The following is a 23,029-nucleotide window of genomic DNA, read 5'->3' as shown; positions in this document are numbered from 1 at the left end:
AATTCTTCTCATTAGGTTTCTGTAGTGTAGTGGTTATCACATTCGCTTAACACGCGAAAGGTCCCCGGTTCGAGACCGGGCGGAAACATATTTAAAAAAATTGGACAGTAAGCCTATTCACTTAGGACTCGGTCCCAATTTCGGAATTCATGCTTTTCCTTCGCACTTCTCAATATTTGCTATTCAGGCATACCTTTTTTAGTCGCGTAACGCACTCTGCATGTGTGGCTAGCTTGGGCGCTCTGAATACATTCCTGCTACGTGTGGTCTGAGGTCCATAATGATTCAAATAGTTTACCATGCCAGGGTAAGTTGACAAGAAACACAGCCCTTATTTCAAGTGTTTTTAAAATCCCCCGTGGGGAATATGAATGGTGGAAAAACGATTGGAACCATTTTCCTGTTTGACCGCTAGTTTTTAATGGGTATTATGGCTCTTTCTGTGGTACTCAATTTGGGATATTATGTGAGGTAGACTTGTGGGCATTCCTAATATTTTCCACGACTTCCTCTTTTTGTATTGTAGTTTCAGTAGTGTAGTGGTTCTAACGTTCTCCTCACACGCGAAAGTCAGTCACACCCTTAGTTTTCCACACAATAGGTTTCCGTAGTGTAGTGGTTATCACGTTCGCCTCACATACGAAAGGTCCCCGGTTAGAAACTGTGCGGAAACATTTTGTAATATTCAATATTTCCCAATGCCCAGAGGCTAGCATTTGGTTTGAAACAGTTGAGTTTTGTCTAAACCTTGCAGTCTACCTAGATTATTTTCTGTCATTACAGCTGCTTGATGTGACCGCTAGTTTTTAATGGGTACTATACACAATACCCCATAATGACAAAGCGATAACATATAGTTTTTATTAATGAAAAAATATTTAAAAAAAAACTTATTTACATACGTTTTCAGACCCTTTGCTATGAGGCTGGAAATTGAGCTCAGGTCCATCCTGTTTCCATTGATCATCCTTAGATATTTCTTTAACTTGATTGGAGTCCACCTGTGGTAAATTCAAATGATTGGTCATTTCTGCAGCATTGAAGGTTCCCAAGAACACAGTGGCTTCCATCACTCTTAAATGGAAGAAGTTTTGAACCACCAAGCCTCTTCCAAGAGCCGGCGGCACACAATAATTCCCGGCTTCTCAAGCCTTATTGCTTAATTAATGGACTAAGTAATTTCTGATTTCATTAGGTTCTGAGAGCGATAAATGTCCCACCCAGCCAAAGTCAGTCACACCCTTTGAATTCCACTCATTAGGTTTCTGTAGTGTAGTGGTTATCACGTTCGCTTAACACGCGAAAGGTCCCCGGTTCGAGACCGGGCGGAAACATATTTTAAAAAATTGGACAGTAAGCCTATTCACTTAGGACTCGGTCCCAATTTCAGAATTCATGCTTTTCCTTCGCACTTCTCAATATTTGCTATTCAGACGTACCTTTTTTAGTCACGTAACGCACTCTGCATGTGTGGCTAGCTTGGGCGCTCTGAATAAATTCCTGCTACGTGTGGTCTGAGGTCCATAATGATTCAAATAGTTTACCATGCCAGGGTAAGCTGACAAGAAACACAGCCCTTATTTCAAGTGTTTTTAAAATCCCCCGTGGGGAATATGAATGGTGGAAAAACGATTGGAACCATTTTCCTGTTTGACCGCTAGTTTTTAATGGGTATTATGGCTCTTTCTGTGGTACTGAATTTGGGATATTATGTGAGGTAGACTTGTGGGCATTCCTAATATTTTCCACGACTTCCTCTTTTTGTATTGTAGTTTCAGTAGTGTAGTGGTTATCACGTTCGCCTCACACGCGAAAGTCAGTCACACCCTTAGTTTTCCACACATTAGGTTTCCGTAGTGTAGTGGTTATCACGTTCGCCTCACACGCGAAAGGTCCCCGGTTCGAAACCGTGCGGAAACATTTTGTAATATTCAATATTTCCCAATGCCCAGAGGCTAGCATTTGGTTTGAAACAGTTGAGTTTTGTCTAAACCTTGCAGTCTACCTAGATTATTTTCTGTCATTACAGCTGCTTGCTGTGACCGCTAGTTGTTAATGGCTACTATACACAATACCCCATAATGACAAAGCGATAACATATAGTTTTTATTAATGAAAAAAATATTTAAAAAAAAACGTATATACATACGTTTTCAGACCCTTTGCTATGAGGCTGGAAATTGAGCTCAGGTTCATCCTGTTTCCATTGATCATCCTTAGATGTTTCTTCAACTTGATTGGAGTCCACCTGTGGTAAATTCAAATGATTGGTCATTTCTGCAGCATTGAAGGTACCCAAGAACACAGTGGCTTCCATCACTCTTAAATGGAAGAAGTTTTGAACCACCAAGCCTCTTCCAAGAGCCGGCGGCACACAATAATTCCCGGCTTCTCAAGCCTTATTGCTTGATTAATGGACTAAGTAATTTCTGATTTCATTAGGTTCTGAGAGCGATAAACGTCCCACCCAGCCTAAGTCAGCCACACCCTTTGAATTCCACTCATTAGGTTTCCGTAGTGTAGTGGTTATCACGTTCGCCTCACATGCGAAAGCTCCCCGGTTCGAAACCGGGCGGAAACATTTTGTAATATTCAATATTTCCCAATGCCCAGAGCCTAACATTTGGTTTGAAACAGTTGAGATTTGTCTAAACCTTGCTGTCTACCTCTCCGACCTGTGGATCAATGTTGCCGTTTTTTGGGGGACCTCCTCCGTGCGATCTGTATGAATGTGACCAGACTGACAGCTTCTCTGAGCCAGGCAAATTCATTTATCAGGGTCATTATAATGGATATATCCAAATAAATGGCAATATAATCCAAGGTAAACAAACAAAAATGTACATTGTTTTCTGTCATTACAGCTGCTTGATGTGACCGCTAGTTTTTAATGGGTACTATACACAATACCCCATAATGACAAAGCGATAACATATAGTTTTTATTAATGAAAAAAATATTTAAAAAAAAACTTATTTCCATACATTTTCAGACCCTTTGCTATGAGGCTGGAAATTGAGCTCAGGTCCATCCTGTTTCCATTGATCATCCTTAGATATTTCTTTAACTTGATTGGAGTCCACCTGTGGTAAATTCAAATGATTGGTCATTTCTGCAGCATTGAAGGTACCCAAGAACACAGTGGCTTCCATCACTCTTAAATGGAAGAAGTTTTGAACCACCAAACCTCTTCCAAGAGCCGGCGGCACACAATAATTCCCGGCTTCTCAAGCCTTATTGCTTAATTAATTGACTAAGTAATTTCTGATTTCATTAGGTTCTGAGAGCGATAAATGTCCCAACCAGCCAAAGTCAGCCACACCCTTTGAATTTCACTCTTTAGGTTTCCGTAGTGTAGTGGTTATCACGTTCGCTTAACACGCGAAAGGTACCCGGTTCGATACCGGGCGGAAACATATTTTAAAAAATTGAACAGTAAGCCTATTCACTTAGGACTCGGTCCCAATTTCGCAATTCATGCTTTTCCTTCGCACTTCTCAATATTTGCTATTCAGACATACCTTTTTTAGTCGCGTAACGCACTCTGCATGTGTGGCTAGCTTGGGCGCTCTGAATACATTCCTGCTACGTGTGGTCTGAGGTCCATAATGATTCAAATAGTTTACCATGCCAGGGTAAGCCGACAAGAAACACAGCCCTTATTTCAAGTGTTTTTAAAATCCCCCGTGGGGAACATGAATGGTGGAAAAACGATTGGAACCATTGTCCTGTTTGACCGCTAGTTTTTAATGGGTATTATGGCTCTTTCTGTGGTACTCATTTTTGGATATTATGTGAGGTAGACTTGTGGTCATTCCTAATATTTTCCACGACTTCCTCTTTTTGTATTGTAGTTTCAGTAGTGTAGTGGTTATCACGTTCGCCTCACACACGAAAGTCAGTCACACCCTTACTTTACCACACATTAGGTTTCCGTAGTGTAGTGGTTATCACGTTCCCCTCACACACGAAAGGTCCCCGGTTTGAAACCGGGTGGAAACATTTTGTAATATTCAATATTTCCCAATGCCCAGAGGCTAACATTTGGTTTGAAACAGTTGAGGTTTGTCTAAACCTTGCTGTCTACCTCTCTGACCTGTGGATCAATGTTGCCGTTTTTTGGGGGACCTCCTCCGTGCGATCTGTATCAATGTGACCAGACTGACAGCTTCTCTGAGCCAGGCAAATTCATTTATCAGGGTCATTGTAATGGATATATCCAAATAAATGACAATATAATCCAAGGTAAAACAAACTAAAATGTAGATTGTTTTCTGTCATTACAGCTGCTTGATGTGACCGCTAGTTTTTAATGGGTACTATACACAATACCCCATAATGACAAAGCGATAACATATAGTTTTTATTAAATAAAAAAATATTTAAAAAAAAACTTATTTACATACGTTTTCAGACCCTTTGCTATGAGGCTGGAAATGGAGCTCAGGTCCATCCTGTTTCCATTGATCATCCTTAGATATTTCTTTAACTTGATTGGAGTCCACCTGTGGTAAATTCAAATGATTGGTCATTTCTGCAGCATTGAAGGTACCCAAGAACACAGTGGCTTCCATCACTCTTAAATGGAAGAAGTTTTGAACCACCAAGCCTCTTCCAAGAGCCGGCGGCACACAATAATTCCCGGCTTCTCAAGCCTTATTGCTTAATTAATGGACTAAGTAATTTCTGATTTCATTAGGTTCTGAGAGCGATAAATGTCCCACCCAGCCAAAGTCAGTCACACCCTTTGAATTCCACTCATTAGGTTTCCGTCGTGTAGTGGTTATCACGTTCGCTTAACACGCTAAAGCTCCCCGGTTCGAGACCGGGCGGAAACATATTTTAAAAAATTGGACAGTAAGCCTATTCACTTAGAACTCGGTCCCAATTTCGGAATTCATGCTTTTCCTTCGCACTTCTCAATATTTGCTAATCAGACTTACCTTTTTTAGTCGCGTAACGCACTCTGCATGTGTGGCTAGCTTGGGCGCTCTGAATAAATTCCTGCTACGTGTGGTCTGAGGTCCATAATGATTCAAATAGTTCACCATGCCAGGGTAAGCTGACAAGAAACACAGCCCTTATTTCAAGTGTTTTTAAAATCCCCCGTGGGGAATATGAATGGTGGAAAAACGATTGGAACCATTTTCCTGTTTGACCGCTAGTTTTTAATGGGTATTATGGCTCTTTCTGTGGTACTGAATTTGGGATATTATGTGAGGTAGACTTGTGGGCATTCCTAATATTTTCCACGACTTCCTCTTTTTGTATTGTAGTTTCAGTAGTGTAGTGGTTATCACGTTCGCCTCACACGCGAAAGTCAGTCACACCCTTAGTTTTCCACACATTAGGTTTCAGTAGTGTAGTGGTTATCACGTTCGCCTCACACGCGAAAGGTCCCCGGTTCGAAACCGTGCGGAAACATTTTGTAATATTCAATATTTCCCAATGCCCAGAGGCTAGCATTTGGTTTGAAACAGTTGAGTTTTGTCTAAACCTTGCAGTCTACCTAGATTATTTTCTGTCATTACAGCTGCTTGCTGTGACCGCTAGTTGTTAATGGCTACTATACACAATACCCCATAATGACAAAGCGATAACATATAGTTTTTATTAATGAAAAAAATATTTAAAAAAAAACGTATATACATACGTTTTCAGACCCTTTGCTATGAGGCTGGAAATTGAGCTCAGGTTCATCCTGTTTCCATTGATCATCCTTAGATGTTTCTTCAACTTGATTGGAGTCCACCTGTGGTAAATTCAAATGATTGGTCATTTCTGCAGCATTGAAGGTACCCAAGAACACAGTGGCTTCCATCACTCTTAAATGGAAGAAGTTTTGAACCACCAAGCCTCTTCCAAGAGCCGGCGGCACACAATAATTCCCGGCTTCTCAAGCCTTATTGCTTGATTAATGGACTAAGTAATTTCTGATTTCATTAGGTTCTGAGAGCGATAAACGTCCCACCCAGCCTAAGTCAGCCACACCCTTTGAATTACACTCATTAGGTTTCCGTAGTGTAGTGGTTATCACGTTCGCCTCACATGCGAAAGGTCCCCGGTTCGAAACCGGGCGGAAACATTTTGTAATATTCAATATTTCCCAATGCCCAGAGCCTAACATTTGGTTTGAAACAGTTGAGATTTGTCTAAACCTTGCTGTCTACCTCTCCGACCTGTGGATCAATGTTGCCGTTTTTTGGGGGACCTCCTCCGTGCGATCTGTATGAATGTGACCAGACTGACAGCTTCTCTGAGCCAGGCAAATTCATTTATCAGGGTCATTATAATGGATATATCCAAATAAATGGCAATATAATCCAAGGTAAAACAAACAAAAATGTACATTGTTTTCTGTCATTACAGCTGCTTGATGTGACCGCTAGTTTTTAATGGGTACTATACACAATACCCCATAATGACAAAGCGATAACATATAGTTTTTATTAATGAAAAAAATATTTAAAAAAAAACGTATTTACATACGTTTTCAGACCCTTTGCTATGAGGCTGGAAATGGAGCTCAGGTCCATCCTGTTTCCATTGATCATTCTTAGATATTTCTTTAACTTGATTGGAGTCCACCTGTGGTAAATTCAAATGATTGGTCATTTCTGCAGCATTGAAGGTACCCAAGAACACAGTGGCTTCCATCACTCTTAAATGGAAGAAGTTTTGAACCACCAAGCCATTTCCAAGAGCCGGCGGCACACAATAATTCCCGGCTTCTCAAGCCTTATTGCTTAATTAATGGACTAAGTAATTTCTGATTTCATTAGGTTCTGAGAGCGATAAATGTCCCACCCAGCCAAAGTCAGTCACACCCTTTGAATTCCTCTCATTAGGTTTCTGTAGTGTAGTGGTTATCACGTTCGCTTAACACGCGAAAGGTCCCCGGTTCGAGACCGGGCGGAAACATATTTTAAAAAATTGGACAGTAAGCCTATTCACTTAGGACTCGGTCCCAATTTCGGAATTCATGCTTTTCCTTCGCACTTCTCAATATTTGCTATTCAGACATACCTTTTTTAGTCGCGTAACGCACTCTGCATGTGTGGCTAGCTTGGGCGCTCTGAATACATTCCTGCTACGTGTGGTCTGAGGTCCATAATGATTCAAATAGTTTACCATGCCAGGGTAAGCTGACAAGAAACACAGCCCTTATTTCAAGTGTTTTTAAAATCCCCCGTGGGGAATATGAATGGTGGAAAAACGATTGGAACCATTTTCCTGTTTGACCGCTAGTTTTTAATGGGTATTATGGCTCTTTCTGTGGTACTCAATTTGGGATATTATGTGAGGTAGACTTGTGGGCATTCCTAATATTTTCCACGACTTCCTCTTTTTGTATTGTAGTTTCAGTAGTGTAGTGGTTATCACGTTCGCCTCACACGCGGAAGTCAGTCACACCCTTAGTTTTCCACACATAAAGTTTCTGTAGTGTAGTGGTTATCACGTTCGCCTCACACGCGAAAGGTCCCCGGTTCGAACCTGTGCGAAAACATTTTGTAATATTCAATATTTCCCAATGCCCAGAGGCTAGCATTTGGTTTGAAACAGTTGAGTTTTGTCTAAACCTTGCAGTCTACCTAGATTATTTTCTGTCATTACAGCTGCTTGATGTGACCGCTAGTTTTTAATGGGTACTATACACAATACCCCATAATGACAAAGCGATAACATATAGTTTTTATTAATGAAAAAAATATTTAAAAAAAAACTTATTTACATACGTTTTCAGACCCTTTGCTATGAGGCTGGAAATTGAGCTCAGGTCCATCCTGTTTCCATTGATCATCCTTAGATATTTCTTTAACTTGATTGGAGTCCACCTGTGGTAAATTCAAATGATTGGTCATTTCTGCAGCATTGAAGGTACCCAAGAACACAGTGGCTTCCATCACTCTTAAATGGAAGAAGTTTTGAACCACCAAGCCTCTTCCAAGAGCCGGCGGCACACAATAATTCCCGGCTTCTCAAGCCTTATTGCTTAATTAATGGACTAAGTAATTTCTGATTTCATTAGGTTCTGGGAGCGATAAACGTCCCACCCAGCCAAAGTCAGCCACACCCTTTGAATTCCACTCGTTAGGTTTCCGTAGTGTAGTGGTTATCACTTCTGCCTCACACGTGAAGGGCCCCGGTTCGAAACCAGGCAGAAGCATTTTGTAATATTCAATATTTCCCAATGCCCAGAGGCTAACATTTGGTTTGAAACAGTTGAGGTTTGTCTAAACCTTGCTGTCTACCTCTCCGACCTGTGGATCAATGTTGCCGTTTTTTGGGGGACCTCCTCCGTGCGATCTGTATGAATGTGACCAGACTGACAGCTTCTCTGAGCCAGGCAAATTCATTTATCAGGGTCATTGTAATGGATATATCCAAATAAATGGCAATATAATCCAAGGTAAAACAAACTAAAATGTAGATTGTTTTCTGTCATTACAGCTGCTTGATGTGACCGCTAGTTTTTAATGGGTACTATACACAATACCCCATAATGACAAAGCGATAACATATAGTTTTTATTAAATACAAAAATATTTTAAAAAAAACGTATTTACATACGTTTTCAGACCCTTTGCTATGAGGCTGGAAATGGAGCTCAGGTCCATCCTGTTTCCATTGATCATCCTTAGATATTTCTTTAACTTGATTGGAGTCCACCTGTGGTAAATTCAAATTATTGGTCATTTCTGCAGCATTGAAGGTACCCAAGAACACAGTGGCTTCCATCACTCTTAAATGGAAGAAGTTTTGAACCACCAAGCCTCTTCCAAGAGCCGGCGGCACACAATAATTCCCGGCTTCTCAAGCCTTATTGCTTAATTAATGGACTAAGTAATTTCTGATTTCATTAGGATCTGAGAGCGATAAATGTCCCACCCAGCCAAAGTCAGTCACACCCTTTGAATTCCACTCATTAGGTTTCCATAGTGTAGTGGTTATCACGTTCGCTTAACACGCGAAAAGTCCCCGGGTTGAGACCGGGCGGAAACATATTTTAAAAAATTGGACAGTAAGCCTATTCACTTAGGACTCGGTCCCAATTTCGGAATTCATGCTTTTCCTTCGCACTTCTCAATATTTGCTATTCAGACTTACCTTTTTTAGTCGCGTAACGCACTCTGCATGTGTGGCTAGCTTGGGCGCTCTGAATACATTCCTGCTACGTGTGGTCTGAGGTCCATAATGATTCAAATAGTTTACCATGCCAGGGTAAGCCGACAAGAAACACAGCCCTTATTTCAAGTGTTATTAAAATCCCCCGTGGGGAACATGAATGGTGGAAAAACGATTGGAAGCATTTTCCTGTTTGACCACTAGTTTTTAATGGGTATTAGGGCTCTTTCTGTGGTACTCAATTTGGGATATTATGTGAGGTAGACTTGTGGGCATTCCTAATATTTTCCACGACTTCCTCTTTTTGTATTGTAGTTTCAGTAGTGTAGTGGTTATCACGTTCGCCTCACACGCGAAAGTCAGTCACACCCTTAGTTTTCCCAACATTAGTTTTCCGTAGTGTAGTGGTTATCACGTTCCCCTCACACGCGAAAGGTCCCCGGTTCGGAAACGTGCGGAAACATTTTGTAATATTCAATATTTCCCAATGCCCAGAGGCTAGCATTTGGTTTGAAACAGTTGAGTTTTGTCTAAACCTTGCAGTCTACGTAGATTATTTTCTGTCATTACAGCTGCTTGATGTGACCGCTAGTTGTTAATGGGTACTATACACAATACCCCATAATGACAAAGCGATAACATATAGTTTTTATTGATGAAAAAAATATTTTAAAAAAAACTTATTTACATACGTTTTCAGACCCTTTGCTATGAGGCTGGAAATTGAGCTCAGGTCCATCCTGTTTCCATTGATCATCCTTAGATATTTCTTTAACTTGATTGGAGTCCACCTGTGGTAAATTCAAATGATTGGTCATTTCTGCAGCATTGAAGGTACCCAAGAACACAGTGGCTTCCATCACTCTTAAATGGAAGAAGTTTTGAACCACCAAGCCTCTTCCAAGAGCCGGCGGCACACAATAATTCCCGGCTTCTCAAGCCTTATTGCTTAATTAATGGACTAAGTAATTTCTGATTTCATTAGGTTCTGAGAGTGATAAATGTCCCACCCAGCCAAAGTCAGTCACACCCTTTGAATTCCACTCATTAGGTTTCTGTAGTGTAGTGGTTATCACGTTCGCTTAACACGCGAAAGCTCCCCGGTTCGAGACCGGGCGGAAACATATTTTAAAAAATTGGACAGTAAGCCTATTCACTTAGGACTCGGTCCCAATTTCAGAATTCATGCTTTTCCTTCGCACTTCTCAATATTTGCTATTCAGACATACCTTTTTTAGTCGCGTAACACACTCTGCATGTGTGGCTAGCTTGGGCGCTCTGAATACATTCCTGATACGTGTGGTCTGAGGTCCATAATGATTCAAATAGTTTACCATGCCAGGGTATGCTGACAAGAAACACAGCCCTTATTTCAAGTGTTTTTAAAATCCCCCGTGGGGAATATGAATGGTGGAAAAACGATTGGAACCATTTTCCTGTTTGACCGCTAGTTTTTAATGGGTATTATGGCTCTTTCTGTGGTACTCAATTTGGGATATTATGTGAGGTAGACTTGTGGGCATTCCTAATATTTTCCACGACTTCCTCTTTTTGTATTGTAGTTTCAGTAGTGTAGTGGTTATCACGTTCGCCTCACACGCGAAAGTCAGTCACACCCTTAGTTTTCCACACATTAGGTTTCCGTAGTGTAGTGGTTATCACATTCGCCTCACACGCGAAAGGTCCCCGGTTCGAAACCGTGCGGAAACATTTTGTAATATTCAATATTTCCCAATGCCCAGAGGCTACCATTTGGTTTGAAACAGTTGAGTTTTGTCTAAACCTTGCAGTCTACCTAGATTATTTTCTGTCATTACAGCTGCTTGATGTGACCGCTAGTTTTTAATGGGTACTATACACAATACCCCATAATGACAAAGCGATAACATATAGTTTTTATTAATGAAAAAAATATTTAAAAAAAAACGTATTTACATACGTTTTCAGACCCTTTGCTATGAGGCTGGAAATTGAGCTCAGGTCCATCCTGTTTCCATTGATCATCCTTAGATATTTCTTTAACTTGATTGGAGTCCACCTGTGGTAAATTCAAATGATTGGTCATTTCTGCAGCATTGAAGATACCCAAGAACGCAGTGGCTTCCATCACTCTTAAATGGAAGAAGTTTTGAACCACCAAGCCTCTTCCAAGAGCCGGCGGCACACAATAATTCCCGGCTTCTCAAGCCTTATTGCTTAATTAATGGACTAAGTAATTTCTGATTTCATTAGGTTCTGAGAGCGATAAATGTCCCACCCAGCCAAAGTCAGTCACACCCTTTGAATTCCTCTCATTAGGTTTCTGTAGTGTAGTGGTTATCACGTTCGCTTAACACGCGAAAGGTCCCCGGTTCGAGACTGGGCGGAAACATATTCAAAAAAATTGGACAGTAAGCCTATTCACTTAGGACTCGGTCCCAATTTCGGAATTCATGCTTTTCCTTCGCACTTCTCAATATTTGCTATTCAGACATACCTTTTTTAGTCGCGTAACGCACTCTGCATGTGTGGCTAGCATGGGCGCTCTGAATACATTCCTGCTACGTGTGGTCTGAGGTCCATAATGATTCAAATAGTTTACCATGCCAGGGTAAGCTGACAAGAAACACAGCCCTTATTTCAAGTGTTTTTAAAATCCCCCGTGGGGAATATGAATGGTGGAAAAACGATTGGAACCATTTTCCTGTTTGACCGCTAGTTTTTAATGGGTATTATGGCTCTTTCTGTGGTACTCAATTTGGGATATTATGTGAGGTAGACTTGTGGGCATTCCTAATATTTTCAACGACTTCCTCTTTTTGTATTGTAGTTTCAGTAGTGTAGTGGTTATCACGTTCGCCTCACACGCGAAAGTCAGTCACACCCTTAGTTTTCCACACATTAGGTTTCCGTAGTGTAGTGGTTATCACATTCGCCTCACACGCGAAAGGTCCCCGGTTCGAAACCGTGCGGAAACATTTTGTAATATTCAATATTTCCCAATGCCCAGAGGCTACCATTTGGTTTGAAACAGTTGAGTTTTGTCTAAACCTTGCAGTCTACCTAGATTATTTTCTGTCATTACAGCTGCTTGATGTGACCGCTAGTTTTTAATGGGTACTATACACAATACCCCATAATGACAAAGCGATAACATATAGTTTTTATTAATGAAAAAAATATTTTAAAAAAAACGTATTTACATACGTTTTCAGACCCTTTGCTATGAGGCTGGAAATTGAGCTCAGGTCCATCCTGTTTCCATTGATCATCCTTAGATATTTCTTTAACTTGATTGGAGTCCACCTGTGGTAAATTCAAATGATTGGTCATTTCTGCAGCATTGAAGATACCCAAGAACACAGTGGCTTCCATCACTCTTAAATGGAAGAAGTTTTGAACCACCAAGCCTCTTCCAAGAGCCGGCGGCACACAATAATTCCCGGCTTCTCAAGCCTTATTGCTTAATTAATGGACTAAGTAATTTCTGATTTCATTAGGTTCTGAGAGCGATAAATGTCCCACCCAGCCAAAGTCAGTCACACCCTTTGAATTCCTCTCATTAGGTTTCTGTAGTGTAGTGGTTATCACGTTCGCTTAACACGCGAAAGGTCCCCGGTTCGAGACCGGGCGAAAGCATTTTGTAATATTCAATATTTCCCAATGCCCAGAGGCTAACATTTGGTTTGAAACAGTTGAGGTTTGTCTAAACCTTGCTGTCTACCTCTCCGACCTGTGGATCAATGTTGCCGTTTTTTGGGGGACCTCCTCCGTGCGATCTGTATGAATGCGACCAGACTGACAGCTTCTCTGAGCCAGGCAAATTCATTTATCAGGGTCATTGTAATGGATATATCCAAATAAATGGCAATATAATCCAAGGTAAAACAAACTAAAAGGTAGATTGTTATCTGTCATTACAGCTGCTTGATGTGACCGCTAGTTTTTAATGGGTACTATACACAATACCCCATAATGACAAAGCGATAACATATAGTTTTTATTAATGAAAAAAATATTTAAAAAAAAACGTATTTACATACGTTTTCAGACCCTTTGCTATGAGGCTGGAAATTGAGCTCAGGTCCATCCTGTTTCCATTGATCATCCTTAGATATTTCTTTAACTTGATTGGAGTCCACCTGTGGTAAATTCAAATGATTGGTCATTTCTGCAGCATTGAAGGTACCCAAGAACACAGTGGCTTCCATCACTCTTAAATGGAAGAAGTTTTGAACCACCAAGCCTCTTCCAAGAGCCGGCGGCACACAATAATTCCCGGCTTCTCAAGCCTTATTGCTTAATTAATGGACTAAGTAATTTCTGATTTCATTAGGTTCTGAGAGCGATAAATGTCCCACCCAGCCAAAGTCAGTCACACCCTTTGAATTCCACTCATTAGGTTTCTGTAGTGTAGTGGTTATCACGTTCGCTTAACACGCGAAAGGTCCCCGGTTCGAGACCGGGCGGAAACATATTTTAAAAAATTGGACAGTAAGCCTATTCACTTAGGACTCGGTCCCAATTTCGGAATTCATGCTTTTCCTTCGCACTTCTCAATATTTGCTATTCAGACATACCTTTTTTAGTCGCGTAACGCACTCTGCATGTGTGGCTAGCTTGGGCGCTCTGAATATATTCCTGCTACGTGTGGTCTGAGGTCCATAATGATTCAAATAGTTTACCATGCCAGGGTAAGCTGACAAGAAACACAGCCCTTATTTCAAGTGTTTTTAAAATCCCCCGTGGGGAATATGAATGGTGGAAAAACGATTGGAACCATTTTCCTGTTTGACCGCTAGTTTTTAATGGGTATTATGGCTCTTTCTGTGGTACTCAATTTGGGATATTATGTGAGGTAGACTTGTGGGCATTCCTAATATTTTCCACGACTTCCTCTTTTTGTATTGTAGTTTCAGTAGTGTAGTGGTTATCACGTTCGCCTCACACGCGAAAGTCAGTCACACCCTTAGTTTTCCACACATTAGGTTTCCGTAGTGTAGTGGTTATCACGTTCGCCTCACATGCGAAACGTCCCCGGTTCGAAACCGTGCGGAAACATTTTGTAATATTCAATATTTCCCAATGCCCAGAGGCTAGCATTTGGTTTGAAACAGTTGAGTTTTGTCTAAACCTTGCAGTCTACCTAGATTATTTTCTGTCATTACAGCTGCTTGATGTGACCGCTAGTTGTTAATGGGTCCTATACACAATACCCCATAATGACAAAGCGATAACATATAGTTTTTATTAATGAAAAAAATATTTAAAAAAAACGTATTTACATACGTTTTCAGACCCTTTGCTATGAGGCTGGAAATTGAGCTCAGGTCCATCCTGTTTCCATTGATCATCCTTAGATATTTCTTTAACTTGATTGGAGTCCACCTGTGGTAAATTCAAATGATTGGTCATTTCTGCAGCATTGAAGGTACCCAAGAACACAGTGGCTTCCATCACTCTTAAATGGAAGAAGTTTTGAACCACCAAGCCTCTTCCAAGAGCCGGCGGCACACAATAATTCCCGGCTTCTCAAGCCTTATTGCTTAATTAATGGACTAAGTAATTTCTGATTTCATTAGGTTCTGAGAGCGATAAATGTCCCACCCAGCCAAAGTCAGTCACACCCTTTGAATACCTCTCATTAGGTTTCTGTAGTGTAGTGGTTATCACGTTCGCTTAACACGCGAAAGGTCCCCGGTTCGAGACCGGGCGGAAACATATTTAAAAAAATTGGACAGTAAGCCTATTCACTTAGGACTTGGTCCCAATTTCAGAATTCATGCTTTTCCTTCGCACTTCTCAATATTTGCTATTCAGACATACCTTTTTTAGTCGCGTAACGCACTCTGCATGTGTGGCTAGCTTGGGCGCTCTGAATACATTCCTGCTACGTGTGGTCTGAGGTCCATAATGATTCAAATAGTTTACCATGCCAGGGTAAGCTGACAAGAAACACAGCCCTTATTTCAAGTGTTTTTAAAATCCCCCGTGGGGAATATGAATGGTGGAAAAACGATTGGAACCATTTTCCTGTTTGACCGCTAGTTTTTAATGGGTATTATGGCTCTTTCTGTGGTACTCAATTTGGGATATTATGTGAGGTAGACTTGTGGGCATTCCTAATATTTTCCATGACTTCCTCTTTTTGTATTGTAGTTTCAGTAGTGTAGTGGTTATCACGTTCGCCTCACACGCTAAAGTCAGTCACACCCTTAGTTTTCCACACATTAGGTTTCCGTAGTGTAGTGGTTATCACGTTCGCCTCACACGCGAAAGGTCCCCGGTTCGAAACCGTGCGGAAACATTTTGTAATATTCAATATTTCCCAATGCCCAGAGGCTAGCATTTGGTTTGAAACAGTTGAGTTTTGTCTAAACCTTGCAGTCTACCTAGATTATTTTCTGTCATTACAGCTGCTTGATGTGACCGCTAGTTGTTAATGGGTACTATACACAATACCCCATAATGACAAAGCGATAACATATAGTTTTTATTAATGAAAAAAATATTTAAAAAAAAACTTATATACATACGTTTTCAGACCCTTTGCTATGAGGCTGGAAATTGAGCTCAGGTCCATCCTGTTTCCATTGATCATCCTTAGATATTTCTTTAACTTGATTGGAGTCCACCTGTGGTAAATTCAAATGATTGGTCATTTCTGCAGCATTGAAGGTACCCAAGAACACAGTGGCTTCCATCACTCTTAAATGCAAGAAGTTTTGAACCACCAAGCCTCTTCCAAGAGCCGGCGGCACACAATAATTCCCGGCTTCTCAAGCCTTATTGCTTAATTAATGGACTAAGTAATTTCTGATTTCATTAGGTTCTGAGAGCGATAAATGTCCCACCCAGCCAAAGTCAGTCACACCCTTTGAATACCTCTCATTAGGTTTCTGTAGTGTAGTGGTTATCACGTTCGCTTAACACGCGAAAGGTCCCCGGTTCGAGACCTGGTGGAAACATGTTTAAAAAAATTGGACAGTAAGCCTATTCACTTAGGACTTGGTCCCAATTTCAGAATTCATGCTTTTCCTTCGCACTTCTCAATATTTGCTATTCAGACATACCTTTTTTAGTCGCGTAATGCACTCTGCATGTGTGGCTAGCTTGGGCGCTCTGAATACATTCCTGCTACGTGTGGTCTGAGGTCCATAATGATTCAAATAGTTTACCATGCCAGGGTAAGCTGACAAGAAACACAGCCCTTATTTCAAGTGTTTTTAAAATCCCCCGTGGGGAATATGAATGGTGGAAAAACGATTGGAACCATTTTCCTGTTTGACCGCTAGTTTTTAATGGGTATTATGGCTCTTTCTGTGGTACTCAATTTGGGATATTATGTGAGGTAGACTTGTGGGCATTCCTAATATTTTCCACGACTTCCTCTTTTTGTATTGTAGTTTCAGTAATGTAGTGGTTATCACGTTCGCCTCACACGCGAAAGTCAGTCACACCCTTAGTTTTCACACATTAGGTTTCCGTAGTGTAGTGGTTATCACATTCTCCTCACACGCGAAAGGTCCCTGGTTCGAAACCATGCGGAAACATTTTGTAATATTCAATATTTCCCAATGCCCAGAGGCTAGCATTTGGTTTGAAACAGTTGAGTTTTGTCTAAACCTTGCAGTCTACCTAGATTATTTTCTGTCATTACAGCTGCTTGATGTGACCGCTAGTTTTTAATGGGTACTATACACAATACCCCATAATGACAAAGCGATAACATATAATTTTTATTAATGAAAAATTAAAAAAAAAAAAACTTATTTACATACGTTTTCAGACCCTTTGCTATGAGGCTGGAAATTGAGCTCAGGTCCATCCTGTTTCCATTGATCATCCTTAGATATTTCTTTAACTTGATTGGAGTCCACCTGTGGTAAATTCAAATGATTGGTCATTTCTGCAGCATTGAAGGTACCCAAGAACACAGTGGCTTCCAACACTCTTAAATGGAAGAAGTTTTGAACCACCAAGCCTCTTCCAAGAGCCGGCGGCACACAATAATTCCCGGCTTCTCAAGCCTTATTGCTTAATTAATGGACTAAGTAATTTCTGATTTCATTAGGTTCTGAGAGCGATAAATGTCCCACCCAGCCAAAGTCAGTCACACCCTTTGAATTCCACTCATTAGGTTTCTGTAGTGTAGTGGTTATCACGTTCGCTTAACACGCGAAAGGTCCCCGGTTCGAGACCGGGCGGAAACATATTTTAAAAAATTGGACAGTAAGCCTATTCACTTAGGACTCGGTCCCAATTTCGGAATTCATGCTTTTCCTTCGCACTTCTCAATATTTGCTATTCAGACATACCTTTTTTAGTCGCGTAACGCACTCTGCATGTGTGGCTAGCTTGGGCGCTCTGAATATATTCCTGCTACGTGTGGTCTGAGGTCCATAATGATTCAAATAGTTTACCATGCCAGGGTAAGCTGACAAGAAACACAGCCCTTATTTCAAGTGTTTTTAAAATCCCCCGTGGGGAATATGAATGGTGGAAAAACGATTGGAACCATTTTCCTGTTTGACCGCTAGTTTTTAATGGGTATTATGGCTCTTTCTGTGGTACTCAATTTGGGATATTATGTGAGGTAGACTTGTGGGCATTCCTAATATTTTCCACGACTTCCTCTTTTTGTATTGTAGTTTCAGTAGTGTAGTGGTTATCACGTTCGCCTCACACGCGAAAGTCAGTCACACCCTTAGTTTTCCACACGTTAGGTTTCCGTAGTGTAGTGGTTATCACGTTCGCCTCACACGCGAAAGGTCCCCGGTTCGAAACCGTGCGGAAACATTTTGTAATATTCAATATTTCCCAATGCCCAGAGGCTAGCATTTGGTTTGAAACAGTTGAGTTTTGTCTAAACCTTGCAGTCTACCTAGATTATTTTCTGTCATTACAGCTGCTTGATGTGACCGCTAGTTGTTAATGGGTACTATACACAATACCCCATAATGACAAAGCGATAACATATAGTTTTTATTAATGAAAAAAATATTTTAAAAAAAACTTATATACATACGTTTTCAGACCCTTTGCTATGAGGCTGGAAATTGAGCTCAGGTCCATCCTGTTTCCATTGATCATCCTTAGATATTTCTTTAACTTGATTGGAGTCCACCTGTGGTAAATTCAAATGATTGGTCATTTCTGCAGCATTGAAGGTACCCAAGAACACAGTGGCTTCCATCACTCTTAAATGCAAGAAGTTTTGAACCACCAAGCCTCTTCCAAGAGCCGGCGGCACACAATAATTCCCGGCTTCTCAAGCCTTATTGCTTAATTAATGGACTAAGTAATTTCTGATTTCATTAGGTTCTGAGAGCGATAAATGTCCCACCCAGCCAAAGTCAGTCACACCCTTTGAATACCTCTCATTAGGTTTCTGTAGTGTAGTGGTTATCACGTTCGCTTAACACGCGAAAGGTCCCCGGTTCGAGACCGGGAGGAAGCATTTGTAATATTCAATATTTCCCAATGCCCAGAGGCTGACATTTGGTTTGAAACAGTTGAGGTTTGTCTAAACCTTGCTGTCTACCTCTCCGACCTGTGGATCAATGTTGCCGTTTTTTGGGGGACCTCCTCCGTGCGATCTGTATGAATGTGACCAGACTGACAGCTTCTCTGAGCCAGGCAAATTCATTTATCAGGGTCATTGTAATGGATATATCCAAATAAATGGCAATATAATCCAAGGTAAAACAAACTAAAATGTAGATTGTTATCTGTCATTACAGCTGCTTGATGTGACCGCTAGTTTTTAATGGGTACTATACACAATACCCCATAATGACAAAGCGATAACATATAGTTTTATTAATGAAAAAAATATTTAAAAAAAAACGTATTTACATACGTTTTCAGACCCTTTGCTATGAGGCTGGAAATTGAGCTCAGGTCCATCCTGTTTCCATTGATCATCCTTAGATATTTCTTTAACTTGATTGGAGTCCACCTGTGGTAAATTCAAATGATTGGTCATTTCTGCAGCATTGAAGGTACCCAAGAACACAGTGGCTTCCATCACTCTTAAATGGAAGAAGTTTTGAACCACCAAGCCTCTTCCAAGAGCCGGCGGCACACAATAATTCCCGGCTTCTCAAGCCTTATTGCTTAATTAATGGACTAAGTAATTTCTGATTTCATTAGGTTCTGAGAGCGATAAATGTCCCACCCAGCCAAAGTCAGTCACACCCTTTGAATTCCACTCATTAGGTTTCTGTAGTGTAGTGGTTATCACGTTCGCTTAACACGCGAAAGGTCCCCGGTTCGAGACCGGGCGGAAACATATTTTAAAAAATTGGACAGTAAGCCTATTCACTTAGGACTCGGTCCCAATTTCGGAATTCATGCTTTTCCTTCGCACTTCTCAATATTTGCTATTCAGACATACCTTTTTTAGTCGCGTAACGCACTCTGCATGTGTGGCTAGCTTGGGCGCTCTGAATATATTCCTGCTACGTGTGGTCTGAGGTCCATAATGATTCAAATAGTTTACCATGCCAGGGTAAGCTGACAAGAAACACAGCCCTTATTTCAAGTGTTTTTAAAATCCCCCGTGGGGAATATGAATGGTGGAAAAACGATTGGAACCATTTTCCTGTTTGACCGCTAGTTTTTAATGGGTATTATGGCTCTTTCTGTGGTACTCAATTTGGGATATTATGTGAGGTAGACTTGTGGGCATTCCTAATATTTTCCACGACTTCCTCTTTTTGTATTGTAGTTTCAGTAGTGTAGTGGTTATCACGTTCGCCTCACACGCGAAAGTCAGTCACACCCTTAGTTTTCCACACAGTTAGGTTTCCGTAGTGTAGTGGTTATCACGTTCGCCTCACACGCGAAAGGTCCCCGGTTCGAAACCGTGCGGAAACATTTTGTAATATTCAATATTTCCCAATGCCCAGAGGCTAGCATTTGGTTTGAAACAGTTGAGTTTTGTCTAAACCTTGCAGTCTACCTAGATTATTTTCTGTCATTACAGCTGCTTGATGTGACCGCTAGTTGTTAATGGGTACTATACACAATACCCCATAATGACAAAGCGATAACATATAGTTTTTATTAATGAAAAAAATATTTTAAAAAAAACTTATATACATACGTTTTCAGACCCTTTGCTATGAGGCTGGAAATTGAGCTCAGGTCCATCCTGTTTCCATTGATCATCCTTAGATATTTCTTAACTTGATTGGAGTCCACCTGTGGTAAATTCAAATGATTGGTCATTTCTGCAGCATTGAAGGTACCCAAGAACACAGTGGCTTCCATCACTCTTAAATGCAAGAAGTTTTGAACCACCAAGCCTCTTCCAAGAGCCGGCGGCACACAATAATTCCCGGCTTCTCAAGCCTTATTGCTTAATTAATGGACTAAGTAATTTCTGATTTCATTAGGTTCTGAGAGCGATAAATGTCCCACCCAGCCAAAGTCAGTCACACCCTTTGAATACCTCTCATTAGGTTTCTGTAGTGTAGTGGTTATCACGTTCGCTTAACACGCGAAAGGTCCCCGGTTCGAAGACGGGAGGAAGCATTTTGTAATATTCAATATTTCCCAATGCCCAGAGGCTGACATTTGGTTTGAAACAGTTGAGGTTTGTCTAAACCTTGCTGTCTACCTCTCCGACCTGTGGATCAATGTTGCCGTTTTTTGGGGGACCTCCTCCGTGCGATCTGTATGAATGTGACCAGACTGACAGCTTCTCTGAGCCAGGCAAATTCATTTATCAGGGTCATTGTAATGGATATATCCAAATAAATGGCAATATAATCCAAGGTAAAACAAACTAACATGTAGATTGTTATCTGTCATTACAGCTGCTTGATGTGACCGCTAGTTTTTAATGGGTACTATACACAATACCCCATAATGACAAAGCGATAACATATAGTTTTTATTAATGAAAAAAATATTTAAAAAAAAACGTATTTACATACGTTTTCAGACCCTTTGCTATGAGGCTGGAAATTGAGCTCAGGTCCATCCTGTTTCCATTGATCATCCTTAGATATTTCTTTAACTTGATTGGAGTCCACCTGTGGTAAATTCAAATGATTGGTCATTTCTGCAGCATTGAAGGTACCCAAGAACACAGTGGCTTCCATCACTCTTAAATGGAAGAAGTTTTGAACCACCAAGCCTCTTCCAAGAGCCGGCGGCACACAATAATTCCCGGCTTCTCAAGCCTTATTGCTTAATTAATGGACTAAGTAATTTCTGATTTCATTAGGTTCTGAGAGCGATAAATGTCCCACCCAGCCAAAGTCAGTCACACCCTTTGAATTCCACTCATTAGGTTTCTGTAGTGTAGTGGTTATCACGTTCGCTAACACGCGAAAGGTCCCCGGTTCGAGACCGGGCGGAAACATATTTTAAAAAATTGGACAGTAAGTCCTATTCACTTAGGACTCGGTCCCAATTTCGGAATTCATGCTTTTCCTTCGCACTTCTCAATATTGCTATTCAGACATACCTTTTTTAGTCGCGTAACGCACTCTGCATGTGTGGCTAGCTTGGGCGCTCTGAATATATTCCTGCTACGTGTGGTCTGAGGTCCATAATGATTCAAATAGTTTACCATGCCAGGGTAAGCTGACAAGAACACAGCCCTTATTTCAAGTGTTTTTAAATCCCCCGTGGGGAATATGAATGGTGGAAAAACGATTGGAACCATTTTCCTGTTTGACCGCTAGTTTTTAATGGGTATTATGGCTCTTTCTGTGGTACTCAATTGGGATATTATGTGAGGTAGACTTGTGGGCATTCCTAATATTTTTCCACGACTTCCTCTTTTTGTATTGTAGTGTTCAGTAGTGTAGTGGTTATCACGTTCGCCTCACACGAGAAAGTCAGTCACCCCCTGTTAGTTTTTCCACACATTAGGTTTCCGTAGTGTAGTGGTTATCACGTTTCGCCTCACACGCCGAAAGGTCCCCGGTTCGAAAACCGTGCGGAAACATTTTGTAATATTCAATATTTCCCAATGCCAGAGGCTAGCATTTGGTTTGAAACAGTTGAGTTTTGTCCTAAACCTTGCAGTCTACCTAGATTATTTCTGTCATTACAGCTGCTTGATGTGACCGCTAGTTGTTAATGGGTACTATACACAATACCCCATAATGACCAAAGCGATAAACATATAGTTTTTATTATATGAAAAAAATATTTAAAAAAAAACTTATATACATACGTTTTCAGACCCTTTGCTATTGAGGCTGGAAATTGAGCTCAGGTCCATCCTGTTTCCAATTGATCATCCTTAGATATTTCTTTAACTTGATTGGAGTCCACCTGTGGTAAATTCAAATGATTGGTCATTTCTGCAGCATTGAAGGTACCCAAGAACACAGTGGCTTCCATCACTCTTAAATGCAAGAAGTTTTGAACCACCAAGCCTCTTCCAAGAGCCGGCGGCACACAATAATTCCCGCTTTCAAGCCTTATTGCTAATTAATTGGACTAAAGTCATTTCTGATTTCATTAGGTTCTGAGAGCGATAAATGTCCCACCCAGCCAAAGTCAGTCACACCCTTTGAAATACCTCTCATTAGGTTTCTGTAGTGTAGTGGTTTATCACGTTCGCTTAACACGCGAAAGGTCCCTGGTTCGAGACCGGGTGGAAACATATTTAAAAAATTGGACAGTAAGCCTATTCACTTAGGACTCGGTCCCAATTCGGAATTCAGGTCTTTTCCTTCGCACTTCTCAATAATTTGCTATTCAGACATACCTTTTTTAGTCGCGTAACGCACTCTGCATGTGGCTAGCTTGGGCGCTCTGAATACATTCCTGCTACGTGTGGTCTGAGGTCCATAATGATTCAAATAGTTTACCATGCCAGGTAAGCTGACAAGAAACACAGCCCTTATTTCAAGTGTTTTTAAAATCCCCCGTGGGGAATGAATGGTGGAAAAAC

At 40.8% G+C, this 23,029-nt stretch overlaps 22 non-coding genes across 22 annotated transcripts; all 22 read left to right on the top strand.

The window, feature by feature from the left end:
- The first annotated feature begins 15 nt into the window (after nucleotides 1-15).
- trnav-aac (transfer RNA valine (anticodon AAC)) lies at nucleotides 16-88 on the top strand. Its single transcript has one exon. It is a non-coding gene; the product is annotated as a tRNA-Val (tRNA).
- Nucleotides 89-1,261: 1,173 nt separating this feature from the next.
- trnav-aac (transfer RNA valine (anticodon AAC)) lies at nucleotides 1,262-1,334 on the top strand. The gene has a single exon. It is a non-coding gene; the product is annotated as a tRNA-Val (tRNA).
- A 513-nt stretch (nucleotides 1,335-1,847) lies between these two features.
- On the top strand, nucleotides 1,848-1,920 carry trnav-cac (transfer RNA valine (anticodon CAC)). The gene has a single exon. It is a non-coding gene; the product is annotated as a tRNA-Val (tRNA).
- Nucleotides 1,921-2,508: 588 nt separating this feature from the next.
- Nucleotides 2,509-2,581, top strand: trnav-cac (transfer RNA valine (anticodon CAC)). The gene has a single exon. It is a non-coding gene; the product is annotated as a tRNA-Val (tRNA).
- A 762-nt stretch (nucleotides 2,582-3,343) lies between these two features.
- On the top strand, nucleotides 3,344-3,416 carry trnav-aac (transfer RNA valine (anticodon AAC)). Its single transcript has one exon. It is a non-coding gene; the product is annotated as a tRNA-Val (tRNA).
- Nucleotides 3,417-5,351: 1,935 nt separating this feature from the next.
- Nucleotides 5,352-5,424, top strand: trnav-cac (transfer RNA valine (anticodon CAC)). The gene has a single exon. It is a non-coding gene; the product is annotated as a tRNA-Val (tRNA).
- Nucleotides 5,425-6,012: 588 nt separating this feature from the next.
- Nucleotides 6,013-6,085, top strand: trnav-cac (transfer RNA valine (anticodon CAC)). The gene has a single exon. It is a non-coding gene; the product is annotated as a tRNA-Val (tRNA).
- Nucleotides 6,086-6,848: 763 nt separating this feature from the next.
- trnav-aac (transfer RNA valine (anticodon AAC)) lies at nucleotides 6,849-6,921 on the top strand. Its single transcript has one exon. It is a non-coding gene; the product is annotated as a tRNA-Val (tRNA).
- Nucleotides 6,922-10,177: 3,256 nt separating this feature from the next.
- trnav-aac (transfer RNA valine (anticodon AAC)) lies at nucleotides 10,178-10,250 on the top strand. The gene has a single exon. It is a non-coding gene; the product is annotated as a tRNA-Val (tRNA).
- Nucleotides 10,251-10,763: 513 nt separating this feature from the next.
- Nucleotides 10,764-10,836, top strand: trnav-cac (transfer RNA valine (anticodon CAC)). Its single transcript has one exon. It is a non-coding gene; the product is annotated as a tRNA-Val (tRNA).
- Nucleotides 10,837-11,424: 588 nt separating this feature from the next.
- trnav-aac (transfer RNA valine (anticodon AAC)) lies at nucleotides 11,425-11,497 on the top strand. The gene has a single exon. It is a non-coding gene; the product is annotated as a tRNA-Val (tRNA).
- Nucleotides 11,498-12,010: 513 nt separating this feature from the next.
- On the top strand, nucleotides 12,011-12,083 carry trnav-cac (transfer RNA valine (anticodon CAC)). The gene has a single exon. It is a non-coding gene; the product is annotated as a tRNA-Val (tRNA).
- Nucleotides 12,084-13,507: 1,424 nt separating this feature from the next.
- Nucleotides 13,508-13,580, top strand: trnav-aac (transfer RNA valine (anticodon AAC)). Its single transcript has one exon. It is a non-coding gene; the product is annotated as a tRNA-Val (tRNA).
- Nucleotides 13,581-14,093: 513 nt separating this feature from the next.
- trnav-cac (transfer RNA valine (anticodon CAC)) lies at nucleotides 14,094-14,166 on the top strand. Its single transcript has one exon. It is a non-coding gene; the product is annotated as a tRNA-Val (tRNA).
- A 587-nt stretch (nucleotides 14,167-14,753) lies between these two features.
- trnav-aac (transfer RNA valine (anticodon AAC)) lies at nucleotides 14,754-14,826 on the top strand. The gene has a single exon. It is a non-coding gene; the product is annotated as a tRNA-Val (tRNA).
- A 513-nt stretch (nucleotides 14,827-15,339) lies between these two features.
- Nucleotides 15,340-15,412, top strand: trnav-cac (transfer RNA valine (anticodon CAC)). Its single transcript has one exon. It is a non-coding gene; the product is annotated as a tRNA-Val (tRNA).
- Nucleotides 15,413-16,000: 588 nt separating this feature from the next.
- On the top strand, nucleotides 16,001-16,073 carry trnav-aac (transfer RNA valine (anticodon AAC)). Its single transcript has one exon. It is a non-coding gene; the product is annotated as a tRNA-Val (tRNA).
- Nucleotides 16,074-17,245: 1,172 nt separating this feature from the next.
- Nucleotides 17,246-17,318, top strand: trnav-aac (transfer RNA valine (anticodon AAC)). Its single transcript has one exon. It is a non-coding gene; the product is annotated as a tRNA-Val (tRNA).
- A 513-nt stretch (nucleotides 17,319-17,831) lies between these two features.
- On the top strand, nucleotides 17,832-17,904 carry trnav-cac (transfer RNA valine (anticodon CAC)). Its single transcript has one exon. It is a non-coding gene; the product is annotated as a tRNA-Val (tRNA).
- Nucleotides 17,905-19,326: 1,422 nt separating this feature from the next.
- On the top strand, nucleotides 19,327-19,399 carry trnav-aac (transfer RNA valine (anticodon AAC)). The gene has a single exon. It is a non-coding gene; the product is annotated as a tRNA-Val (tRNA).
- Nucleotides 19,400-19,913: 514 nt separating this feature from the next.
- Nucleotides 19,914-19,986, top strand: trnav-cac (transfer RNA valine (anticodon CAC)). Its single transcript has one exon. It is a non-coding gene; the product is annotated as a tRNA-Val (tRNA).
- A 2,678-nt stretch (nucleotides 19,987-22,664) lies between these two features.
- On the top strand, nucleotides 22,665-22,738 carry trnav-aac (transfer RNA valine (anticodon AAC)). The gene has a single exon. It is a non-coding gene; the product is annotated as a tRNA-Val (tRNA).
- Nucleotides 22,739-23,029: the final 291 nt, after the last annotated feature.

This window comes from Oncorhynchus kisutch, unplaced genomic scaffold (genome assembly GCF_002021735.2).
Source record: "Oncorhynchus kisutch isolate 150728-3 unplaced genomic scaffold, Okis_V2 scaffold3947, whole genome shotgun sequence".
In the NCBI taxonomy this organism is placed as follows: domain Eukaryota; kingdom Metazoa; phylum Chordata; class Actinopteri; order Salmoniformes; family Salmonidae; genus Oncorhynchus; species Oncorhynchus kisutch.
The sequence above is the reverse complement of the archived record's forward strand: the minus strand, read 5'-3'. Positions and strand labels throughout refer to the sequence as shown.